This window comes from Podarcis erhardii, assembly GCF_964252035.2.
Source record: "Podarcis erhardii genome assembly, chromosome: 4".
Classification (NCBI taxonomy): domain Eukaryota; kingdom Metazoa; phylum Chordata; class Lepidosauria; order Squamata; family Lacertidae; genus Podarcis; species Podarcis erhardii.
The window spans coordinates 102,322,424-102,333,088 of record NC_138508.1 but is presented as its reverse complement, the minus strand read 5'-3'; positions in this window follow the sequence as shown (position 1 = coordinate 102,333,088).

Sequence of the window (10,665 nt, the reverse complement as noted above, 5' to 3'; positions counted from 1 at the left end):
CTGCCATGGAGGGGAAGGATGGTTGAAGCAGACTGCCACCAGTGGTGGTGCCAGGAGGAGGAGGAGGAGGAGCTGCTGGTCATTGAAGTTGTGTGGCTGCCACATTCGGCTGTGCCCCCTTCTCCTCCCAATGTCCTGACATCACACGCACAATATTTGGATGTCAATGTGATGCCCCCTCCCCAATTGTTCTTGCAAGCTGCTGCCTCTGGATTCAGTTTTGAATTAAAATGACAGACTGAACTGTTCCAAACTGCATTTGGGCACCTCTGGATATATTGTCACCCAGTTTAGCACAATACTGCCCAATTTGGAATCTCAGTTCCAAACTGCCCCCCGTTTCAGGGTGGCAGTGAATAAGATGGGTTTTGGTCAGGTGACCACTTCTCATAATGCAGCTGTAGTAGTAGCTGGTGGATAAGCAGCAGTCATGGAGTGGGAGGAGGCGGTGAGAATGCTGGGAAGACAGAGAGTGGAGGGCAAGGAGGCAGCCGAGCACTTGCAGCAACAATGCAAAAGTAAATAAGTAAAGTAAAAGGAGATGCAGCAGTAAATATAGGCTTTAGAAACCCTAATAAAGCATTAGATTCACTTTCAAATTACTTGACGGAATGGATCTGGGTTAGGAGTTCCCTGAGCCAGCCCAGGATGCAGGGACAGGGTGTACAAATTACATTTTCCATTTATAAATCTCATGTTTTTTGGTTTCTTAGAATTTCCAAGCAAGGCTGGATGCTTTCAATTAGTTCATTAAAAACAAATATGCTGTTGGCTGAAGGTTGCAATTCACTTATTTTACTTGGGCATGAACTTTCATAATGAGCAAAATCTCTAACGGTCATTTACAATCCTTTAAAGCACCTTCTTAGCTCTACATTGTTGGTATTTACTATCTTTTTTTAGCATGAGCTGAACTTTCACCTACCATGAGCAATACAATCCTTCCTTACCAGGCTATCAGGAGACTTGCATCTACTGGATTCTGACATGCTCAAGAACAACTCTTCATCTGGTCCCACTGCTTCACAAAGTCCAAATACACACAGTGAGTTTCTTTCTTCTGTGAGAAGTCTGCCAAAGTTTCATGGACATCTCAGCAAGATAATTTCTAAGATCTCTTTAGGGAATTTAAAAACAAACAAACAAAAAACTGCCCTATGAACCAGAACTTCTGTAGCAGTGCCATTCTTAGCAGGAAGGATGCAATCCTCTCTTATTGCATGGTACAGGAAAATCCTTTGTAACATGAAGCAAATTAACTAAGCCTACCTTTCAGATACCAGAATAGTTACTATGTTGATCCTTCAGATGGCTTTCCAAAATAGCAGTGGGAAAGCCTCCCAGAATTAATTGCCACATTTATTGCACAAATTGAGACCAAAATGTTCTGCCACTTCCCTTTGGAGCAGAAACTATTCTTATTATTTTGAAGTCCTTTAGGGTCGTCTCCAAATTACCAAGGTTAGTTTTCATGATTAAATAACTTGGAATACCAGAGTCAAAATTAATTCAGACATGTTAGTATAGGTAGAAAAACAACAGGCCAAAAAATAAGATGGTACAAGGTGGTGGTACATTGTACTCTCCAATATTTCGCTGTCCTATTCAATAATAATGCTAATGATTGATAATAATACCCTGCTCATCTGACTGGATTGCCTCACCCACTCTGGGCAGCTTCCAACACATATAAAACATTAAACATTAAAAACTTCCCTATACAGGGCTGCCTTCAGATGTCTTCAGCAGCCTTTTACAAACGTTGTAATTCCTAGGCTGGGAGGTTGCATAACTCCATAACCTCCAACATTTCTCCAATGAAAATAAAAGTAAAGGTACCCCTGCCCGTACGGGCCAGTCTTGACAGACTCTAGGGTTGTGCGCTCATCTCACTCTATAGGCCGGGAGCCAGCACTGTCCGCAGACACTTCCGGGTCACGTGGCCAGCGTGACAAGCTGCATCTGGCGAGCCAGCGCAGCACACGGAACGCCGTTTACCTTCCCGCTGGTAAGCGGTCCCTATTTATCTACTTGCACCCGGGGGTGCTTTCGAACTGCTAGGTTGGCAGGCACTGGGACCGAACGAAGGGAGCGCACCCCGCCGCGGGGATTCGAACCGCCGACCATACGATCGGCAAGTCCTAGGCGCTGAGGTTTTACCCACAGCGCCACCCACGTCCCAATGAAAATAGGGATGTCCTAAACAACAGTGGGACATTCTAGGATGAAATCAGAAATCAGGACAGCTTCTGTAATTCAGGAACTGTCCCTGGAAAATATGGACATTTGGAGGGTCCTGGAGGGTCCTGGAGTCCTCCTTGCTGTCCCTCAAGTCCCAGGTTCAAGGGCTACAATGGGCTTGAATTCTGACATGTATCGATCAACCAATCTTTATTACGGTCCAGAGACCCAACAAATCGTTATAAAGCAATGCACAATTCAGACAGCCTACCTCCAGGTTAAACAATTATTTTGTTCAGACATAAAGATAGGGATCATTGTTTCTTGCAACCACCAATAAAAACTTTGCCACTGCTAATGTTCTAGCATTTGTCTGGTCTTTCAATAGGAACCTGACATAGTGAGCCTCTGATTTTCGCAGGATAGGTACCAGCAAGGCTAATATAATTCTGACATGTACTTATCCTTGTTGGTTGATCTGTCAGTGGATAGTAAAGGTAAAGGGACCCCTGACCATTAGGTCCAGTAGTGACCGACTTGGGGTTGCGGCACTCATCTCGCTTTATTGGCTGTGGGAGCCGGCGTTTGTCTGCAGACAGCTTCTGGGTCATGTGGCCAGCATGACTAAGCCACTTCTGGCAAAGTAGCTTTGACTAAATGGTTCTTCCATTTATAGAAACAGAACACTTCTGAATATTGGTTTAATATGGTTGGTCCCAGAGGCTGGACCAGTCAGCTCTTGGCCCTAGGTGCCCAGAGGCCAAACCAGAATGACAGGACAGTGTTTTTCTGTGGAAACTGAGAGCCTTCCAGCGTATATAATTCGCATCTCCATTTTATAACCCTCTTTTCTGAAAAGCAGTCATTACAATGGAGAGAGTTGCAGGGAATAGAATGACCAAATTGGGGTGGAGTTGATGATATCTTGAAAAAAGGACCTCCAAAACCTGTGTTGGGCCTGGAAAGCTACTACAGTGGTGCCCCGCAAGACGAATGCCTCGCAAGACGAAAAACCCGCTAGACGAAAGGGTTTTCCGTTTTTTGAGGCGCTTCGCAAGACGAATTTCCCTATGGGCTTGCTTCGTCTTGCGATTTTTTTCCCTCCCCCCCCCTTTTTCTAAGCCGCTAAGCCGCTAATAGCTGCTAAGCCGCTAATAGCGCTAAGCCGCTAAGCTGCTAATAGGGTTGCTTCACAAGACAAAAAAACCGCTAGACGAAGAGACTCGCGGAACGGATTCTTTTCGTCTTGCGAGGCACCACTGTACATGCATGTTCTGCTTACTAGCAGTGAAAGGCTTCCGGCTTGTCATTACAAAAGAATGTGGAGATAGATGGACCTCAGTCAGATCCAGCAAGGCAGCAGGTCTTAAAAGCTGGGCAGAAAACTGGAGAGGTGTCTCCTGTTAGCAAGGAGGGTGTCTGCCTCATCTCACTGGGGGCAGGGGGGCAGGCTTGGGCCCACAACTCTTAATGCACGGCTTCTAATAGTTAGGAGCTGTGCATCTAAGCCAAGCAGGAGCCACCAAAAGGGACTCCCCCCAAGACCTCAGTGATCAGGCAGATGTATGAGAGATCAGGTGGTCCTTAAGATTTCCTGTACCCATGTTGTTAACAGCTTTGTAAATTAATATAAGAATCTTGAACCTGACCTGGTAGCATATAACAAACAACACATATGATATAACAAACAACACATATGATATAATAGCAAAATGTGATATTTTTGTGTGACTTTGCTGGTAGCATACAGGCAGCCAGTGCAAGCTTTTGAGCCCTTGAGTTGTTGTTCACAGTCCATCCTCATGCTGTCTAGCTGCAACCATTTTGTTTCCAGACCCAGGCACAAGGAGAGCCCCATATGGATGCATTGCAGTAATCAAGTCTTACCAGTGCATGAATCACTATGATCAGGCAACCCCTGTCCATGGGCAGTATTGGGGGGAGGGGGGGACACCACCATACCACAAGGAGCATGCTGTCACTTGCCCCGCCCCCACATTGTTGGACTCTGCCATTATTTATTTATTTATTTATTTAATCTGTATACCCCATAATTCTTGCTTCTGGTTCCACCACCGTCTTTGTCCAAGAATTTGACTCCTAGTCACTCCTAGCCACTGAGATTACTTGAGCCTCAAGGAGGCTTCGAAAACTATGAACTTGTTTCAGAGGGAGAGTATTGCCATCCAGGATAGGCAAAAGGCCAATCTCCTGGGCACAGGAGAGGCACTAACCAACCACAGTGCCTCTATGAGAACAAGGCACCTCTCAGAGAACAAGGGTGAGTTCGTGGTGAGTTCCGGCTATTTATAGAAAAATAGAACTGATCAAAATGATATGAAAACTTTGGAAGATACAAAGATGAGTTGATTCATCAGAGGAATTACTTCTGAATAAATATGCTTAGGAACAGGCTATACATTACATGTCTTTTCGATACCATGTCAGGTGCTATCTCCACCCCATGGTTTTGCAATAAGAAGAAGAAGAGAAATGGCTTGGCAAGAAAATGCATCTAGTAAACTAAATGAGAGTGCCATGTCAGTTTGGCACGAAGATACTCTTGGATTGCTCCTCTGATGAATGAATAAAAAGGTTGCTCTTTTCTGCAGCTCAAATGCTGCACCTGAACTTCTTGAAAGAGCTGCAAAATTGAAAAAAGGAAATGCTGGACAGATTTCAAGGATTTAAAAACCCCTGATTTCAAACCAACAGATTTCAGCAGCATGTTTTCTGTTTACACAGCCTGCTTTTCTCTATTAGACAAAATGGATTCACATCCAAGCGTTGGCCAAATTTTGTGTACACAACTCCATTTTATGTAATTAAAGGGCTAGATTACACATTCAACGAAAAGCGCATGTTAAGGTCCTCCCTAAAAGTATTTTTTTTAAAAATAAATAAATCCAAATGATACAATAAAATGAAGAGTATATATGGAAGTTGCAAATTTGATCAAGAGAATAGTAGGGGGAATTGCTTAACCCTTCCTTCTCTGGACTTTATCCACTCAAAATGCCCCCAAACAGTTTTCCACCTGCAGGCCACACATCTATGACCGCTCAGATTCCAAGGAAAATATCACCACTACCTCTGCCATTCCCTGGTGTTAAGATTCCGCCTGGGTTAGAAGTTCCTGACTGTGTTCCTGACTTCCTCCTGCGCAACTTGTTGAGATTCCACAGGCTGCTGGACCTGGACTCTGGTGAGGCTGCCAGTTCCACAGTGGCTCAGGACTTTATGGCCTCCATGACAGCCATTGGGCTGTCCCAACATGTCATCAGCCCAATGCACATGACTGGGAAAACTTTGCTGTGGTTTTCCTTGGTGGGACAGGAGGAGGGTGACCGGAAGGCAAGAAATCTTACCACCATCCCCATGTCATAATGAGATGGTGTACCAGACAAATAGGTTTTGTTTTCCTGGGCATTTGGGCAGCACCAGTGATTAGATGTTTTTACTCTGTTTGTTTTTAATATGCATACGTATTATTATTTTTTACTGCATCACTGTATTTTTTTATTATTATTTTGGGACTTTCTGTTATGGGAAGCAATTTGTGAATTCAATAAACTAAAATAACTTCTGCTACCAGTAGGAGCTGGAGAGTTGTTGTTTTTGGAACCTAGAACTCCAAAAACAGGACAATTGCAGGTGCTCCACAATCTTTTCCACATAGTTCATGATCTAGATTGGGCTTGGCAGACCACATTTGATGGAAAGGGCATTTCTCAGCAGAAGTAATAAGGATAAAGAATATGCATTTTCCAGCCTTCTAGGCTTGAAAAATTCTGAGACGTAATTGCAAACATAACACAGCTTTCCTTTTATTTAACGTTCTTAATCTTCTGCAGATTAGCACACCCTCAAGTTATGCAATCTCATTACTACCATCATTAAGTATTATTTTACCCTTCCATTTCCATAATAATGATTAAAGTATGAACACACACAGAAGTGAATTTGTATCTACCATTTGCTTCCTTGTAACTCTTCAGAAATAACAGCAGCAGATAAATCTTTCGCCTTCCTTCCCTCTCTGTATCTAGAAAAGTGGAATAACTTTTTCATGGGAGGAGGAGTAACAGGCGTGAGCAAACTCCAGAACAACCATTTTCCCTTCAATTTTTTTAGTTTGATATAGGGGAAAATCCATCTGCCAACAGAATTTCGGCCAGCAGTTATCATCGATCATCAGTTTATTCAATATGATTCAGCTGACTATTTAGCAAAACGCCCAATATATTTTTGTGCATATCAGAAACTGAACCTGAGACCTTCCATATCTTAAGCATGTCACTAAGCTAAGACCTCCCCACTTGAAGCTTTCATGTGCACAGAAGGAGGGGAAAAAAAATGTCTGATGAGTTTATAGTCTGCCTCTGTTTATTCCCACTGCCTGCTATGAAGCTCATCTGTCCCTCAGCACAGCACACTGTACTAGGACAAGGAAACTGATGCTGTAGTTACTGCATGAACAACAATTTAATTAAGTGGCACTTTAGAAATACCCATTGTTAAATGGTATTGCACTTGGTCATGTTTCACGTTGTTTTGACAAATGCGCTGGGAGACTTGCTTTGTAGCTAGTTATGTTTCTGGAACAAGACCGGTTAAGGAAACAGGAAAAGATTTTAGCAATCATACAAGGAGTAATTATGCAATCATTTCAAAGTAGCCTGCAAAAGGCAGACTAAAATTGTGAGGTTTTTCAGCTGCAGCGCAAAATCTGAATGAAAACAATGTATGTTTGTGAAGGACATAACATTTTCCTATACACATTTTACACAAAGAATAATTGAAAGTATATATAACAATAGGGATTATTATTTTATGACACATTTTACCACCTACCTCCACAAGATAATGTGAAAAATCTTCCTTCTTGAAAGGATCATATAAATGACCAAGTTAGGTTGAGCATCCGTACAGTATAGGCAGAATATGACCTCTACTTTGCTACTTATCTTTTGGCTGAAGAGGGGAAGATTGCTTTAAATTCTCTACAGATTGTTAAAAAGGAAACACACAGAAATACTTCTCCAACTGCAGAAAGAGAAGAGGAGACATCTGTTGGATAAATGATTTTTAGAGACAATTATGTGTGCTCATCCAGAAATAACAAACACTATACAACATTGGCTGCCATGTTGTAAACTATGAAGAACAACAGAGGTTGTAAAATGGCCATAAAAATAAAATGTGGTGTTGGGTCAGAAATAAACTGTGTTGTTGGGTGTAGGGTGTGTGTGTATGGATGGGGAGGGGGGCATATTCAGCACTGAGTGCTTCCGTAATTGTTGTATTTCCACCCCTGTCCATAATAGAGCAGGAAAGAAGATTCAGCATTTAATGCCACAAAAGGTGGCACATTTTCAGCTTTGAGCTTCAAACTCTTTTTATATCTACATCATAATGCAATGAGACCATGTTTCAATCCAAAATAGTTTTATAAATCAATCTAATATGTGCACCTGTTTCCCCACAAAACACTTCAATGGTAACAAAATTTATACCCTAAATGGGAAAGGTCAGTTTCAAGCATAATTGAACTGCTGGTTTCAAACGGCCCATTTGCCTTTAAATGGTCCACCCCACAAACTCTGGTGGATTTCATGCATGCTCAGGGCATTTCAGCTGTTAGTATGGACCTAAGTTCTCACCTAAACTCTCACATTCAGAAAAGATTACTGAGTCAATGTACATGAATATTTTGTCATTGTAGAATTGCCACTGAAATATTGTCTAAAATGAATTGGAAGGTTTCTGGAGTGATACCAACAACCTTCAAGGACAGCCACACAATTTCTGTTCTCACCCTGAAGCAAAGTTCTTAACCTGAGGTACTAGTTCCGGGTTAGTGGAGTCCGTAACACAAAGTGTTTATAACCCGAGGCACCACTGTAGTGGTCTAAATTAAATTAAATACTAAATTTAAATATTAGTAATAAATAAAAAATAAAATAAAAAACTATATTGGCATTAAATGCTCTTCTGTGTGCACCCCGCCCCACCAGCTCCCTTCCTCAGTGAGGAAACCTGGAAAAGGCTCTGTTCACCTCTTTTAGCTTTTACTTCTACAAGTGATAATTCTAAGCTCCAGCTCTCTGTTTCCTCATCCTTTCCTCAATACTTTGCTGGGAATGAACTGAACACAATCTTGAACTGTATCAGTGTGTAATGCATGTAAGTTATAAATGTCACCTAACAAAGCCTTTGCAATGGAAACTGGTCATGATGAAGCATCAAATACATTTAATTTCAATGACTTTTATATGCAGTGGGGAAAACTAAATGTTAAGGAAGGAGACTGTATTTCACAAGCGGCTCAACCAATGTCTTCAAACACTCATATACCCAACACAAACTGGGGGGGGGGGAGTCCTCAAGCCACAACAGTCCATTACATCTGAAGAAAAAATAAGACATATGTCTCAAATTTAGCACTCAAAAGGGAGGTGAAAGGTACAAAAATTCTATGAGCAAAATTATGCTAATACTTAGCACTAAGAATCAATCTTTCAAAGTGTTTGAAGCACTAAATGTCTGCTGAGAGCAATGGAGCTTTTTCATTAGGGCCTCTGAGCATATAAAACTTGTTCCTGGTGAATACAGGGGAATTGTGTTTCACAAAGCATATGCAGACGTTGCCTGGAAAGACACTGAGCATCAAAACAACTTTACTCTCATCGTATGTTGTGCAAACATCTCATTGATCACCTTCCAACAGCAGCTTAAGGCGTTTTTATTCATTTGGGCCATTGGGAGATGGAAATTCTGGCCCATATATGGATAACAGTTTTGTGTTCTGAAGTGTAGTGCTATATATATTGCTTTAAGGTTGGTTTTAGAAATTTTTATAAATGATACATTTATATTTTTAGATATTATGAATTCTTTTGTGTGGAAACTTCCACACAAAATAAGAACCTAGTTAGAAAGAGCCTCCTCTCTTTGCTCCTGTATTTTGTGTGTGGATAGGCTTGTGTCCAATCATTGCTCCAGGAATAGTTTAGATTTCTTTATTGATTTCAGTGAGCAGCCCTCACTTCTGCCCTGGGGGAGAAAGGTAAGGGCTGTATCCAGAGCTATCCTGCCCAGCTTGGGCATAGTACCCATATTCAAGGTGCATCGAATCCCAGGATATTCTGGATTTCTGGAGGCAGAGACAGGATGGAGAAGCTAACCTGACAATTCCCTCAGGTGAAGACATCACTGTCTACTCTCTGCCCACTGGTATGGACTTCAATACTGTACATATTTACCTGTGTGCACCAGGCATATTTGACTTGAAAAGCAGTGAGAAAAAATGAAATGCTGCCTTTTAAGATGGTAATGTATGTACAGCCAAGGTCTCTACTGAAACCATTTGCTGAGTAGCAGTTTTGTCCTCATCCTGGAAGCAGCCATTTTGTCTAGAGAAAAGGCTCCACCTGAAAGAGTAAAAGGGGTACTGATTACACATTGCAAAATAATACACTTAATATTTACCTAAGAGGGCAAATTAAAATCTAATGCATTTCCAAAGATTAAATAGATTTTCACAAAAAGAAAAGCAAGACCCCTATATCTTCAAGAGGGCTATGTCTCTTACAGTATAGGGAAAGAACAAACAGCAGAAATCTCTCCAAGAAGAAAAGCTATATATTTAAATCTATATCTTGCCATTTACAATGCATCTGCCTGATATTAGTCAAAGTATGGCACTCAACATGGAGAAATTACAAGCCACATTTTGGGCAGTTTGGACAAATCTTACCTTGGTGAGAAATGAGCCACTGCTTCAGGATCAGCCAGGGGGAAGCAAAACAAACGAAACAATGAACAAAAGTTCATGGTGTAATGAGGTCTGTGCTGTCTGTGTCTTCCTGCCTCCTTCTGCCACAGCTGATGGGAGACAGGAGCCAAAGAGAGTGGAGAATCACATGTCGCCCTGAGAGTGGTGGTCTGGATACCCCCTTCAATTCTTAAGTTTATGGTGTTTGAGAATTCTGTTTCCTGGGGCGTGAGCCAGAGTAATCTCCTGCAAGAAGACATGTATTCTAGCAAGTAATTTAAAAACATGTTTTCAAATTGTTTCCGCTGAATGAACTACCTATTTTCCCCCTCAATAAAAGGAAATGCATATCCTGTCATACTAGGGGCTTTACCCATTTGCAAAATGGAATTCAGTATTTAGAAAGAAGTGCCGGATTGACAAATGGGGGCGAGGATGACAAGTGTTTATTCATAGAAAAATAAACAGCAGAAGCTTTTCTTGCTAAACTTGGAAGGTGAGATTACTTCAGTCTGAACTGATCTGTTTGGCTGTCAGGTTTGACAATGTTTTTGCAGTTCTGGAGACCTCTCTGATACTGGCCTCAAAGAGGGAGAGGGAGAGTCATTAGGCTGGAAATACCTACCCTGATAGAAGAGGAAACTTGTATCAGGGAGGGCCAAATCCTTCACTGTAGCCACCCTATTCACCTACAACTGGACTTGGAG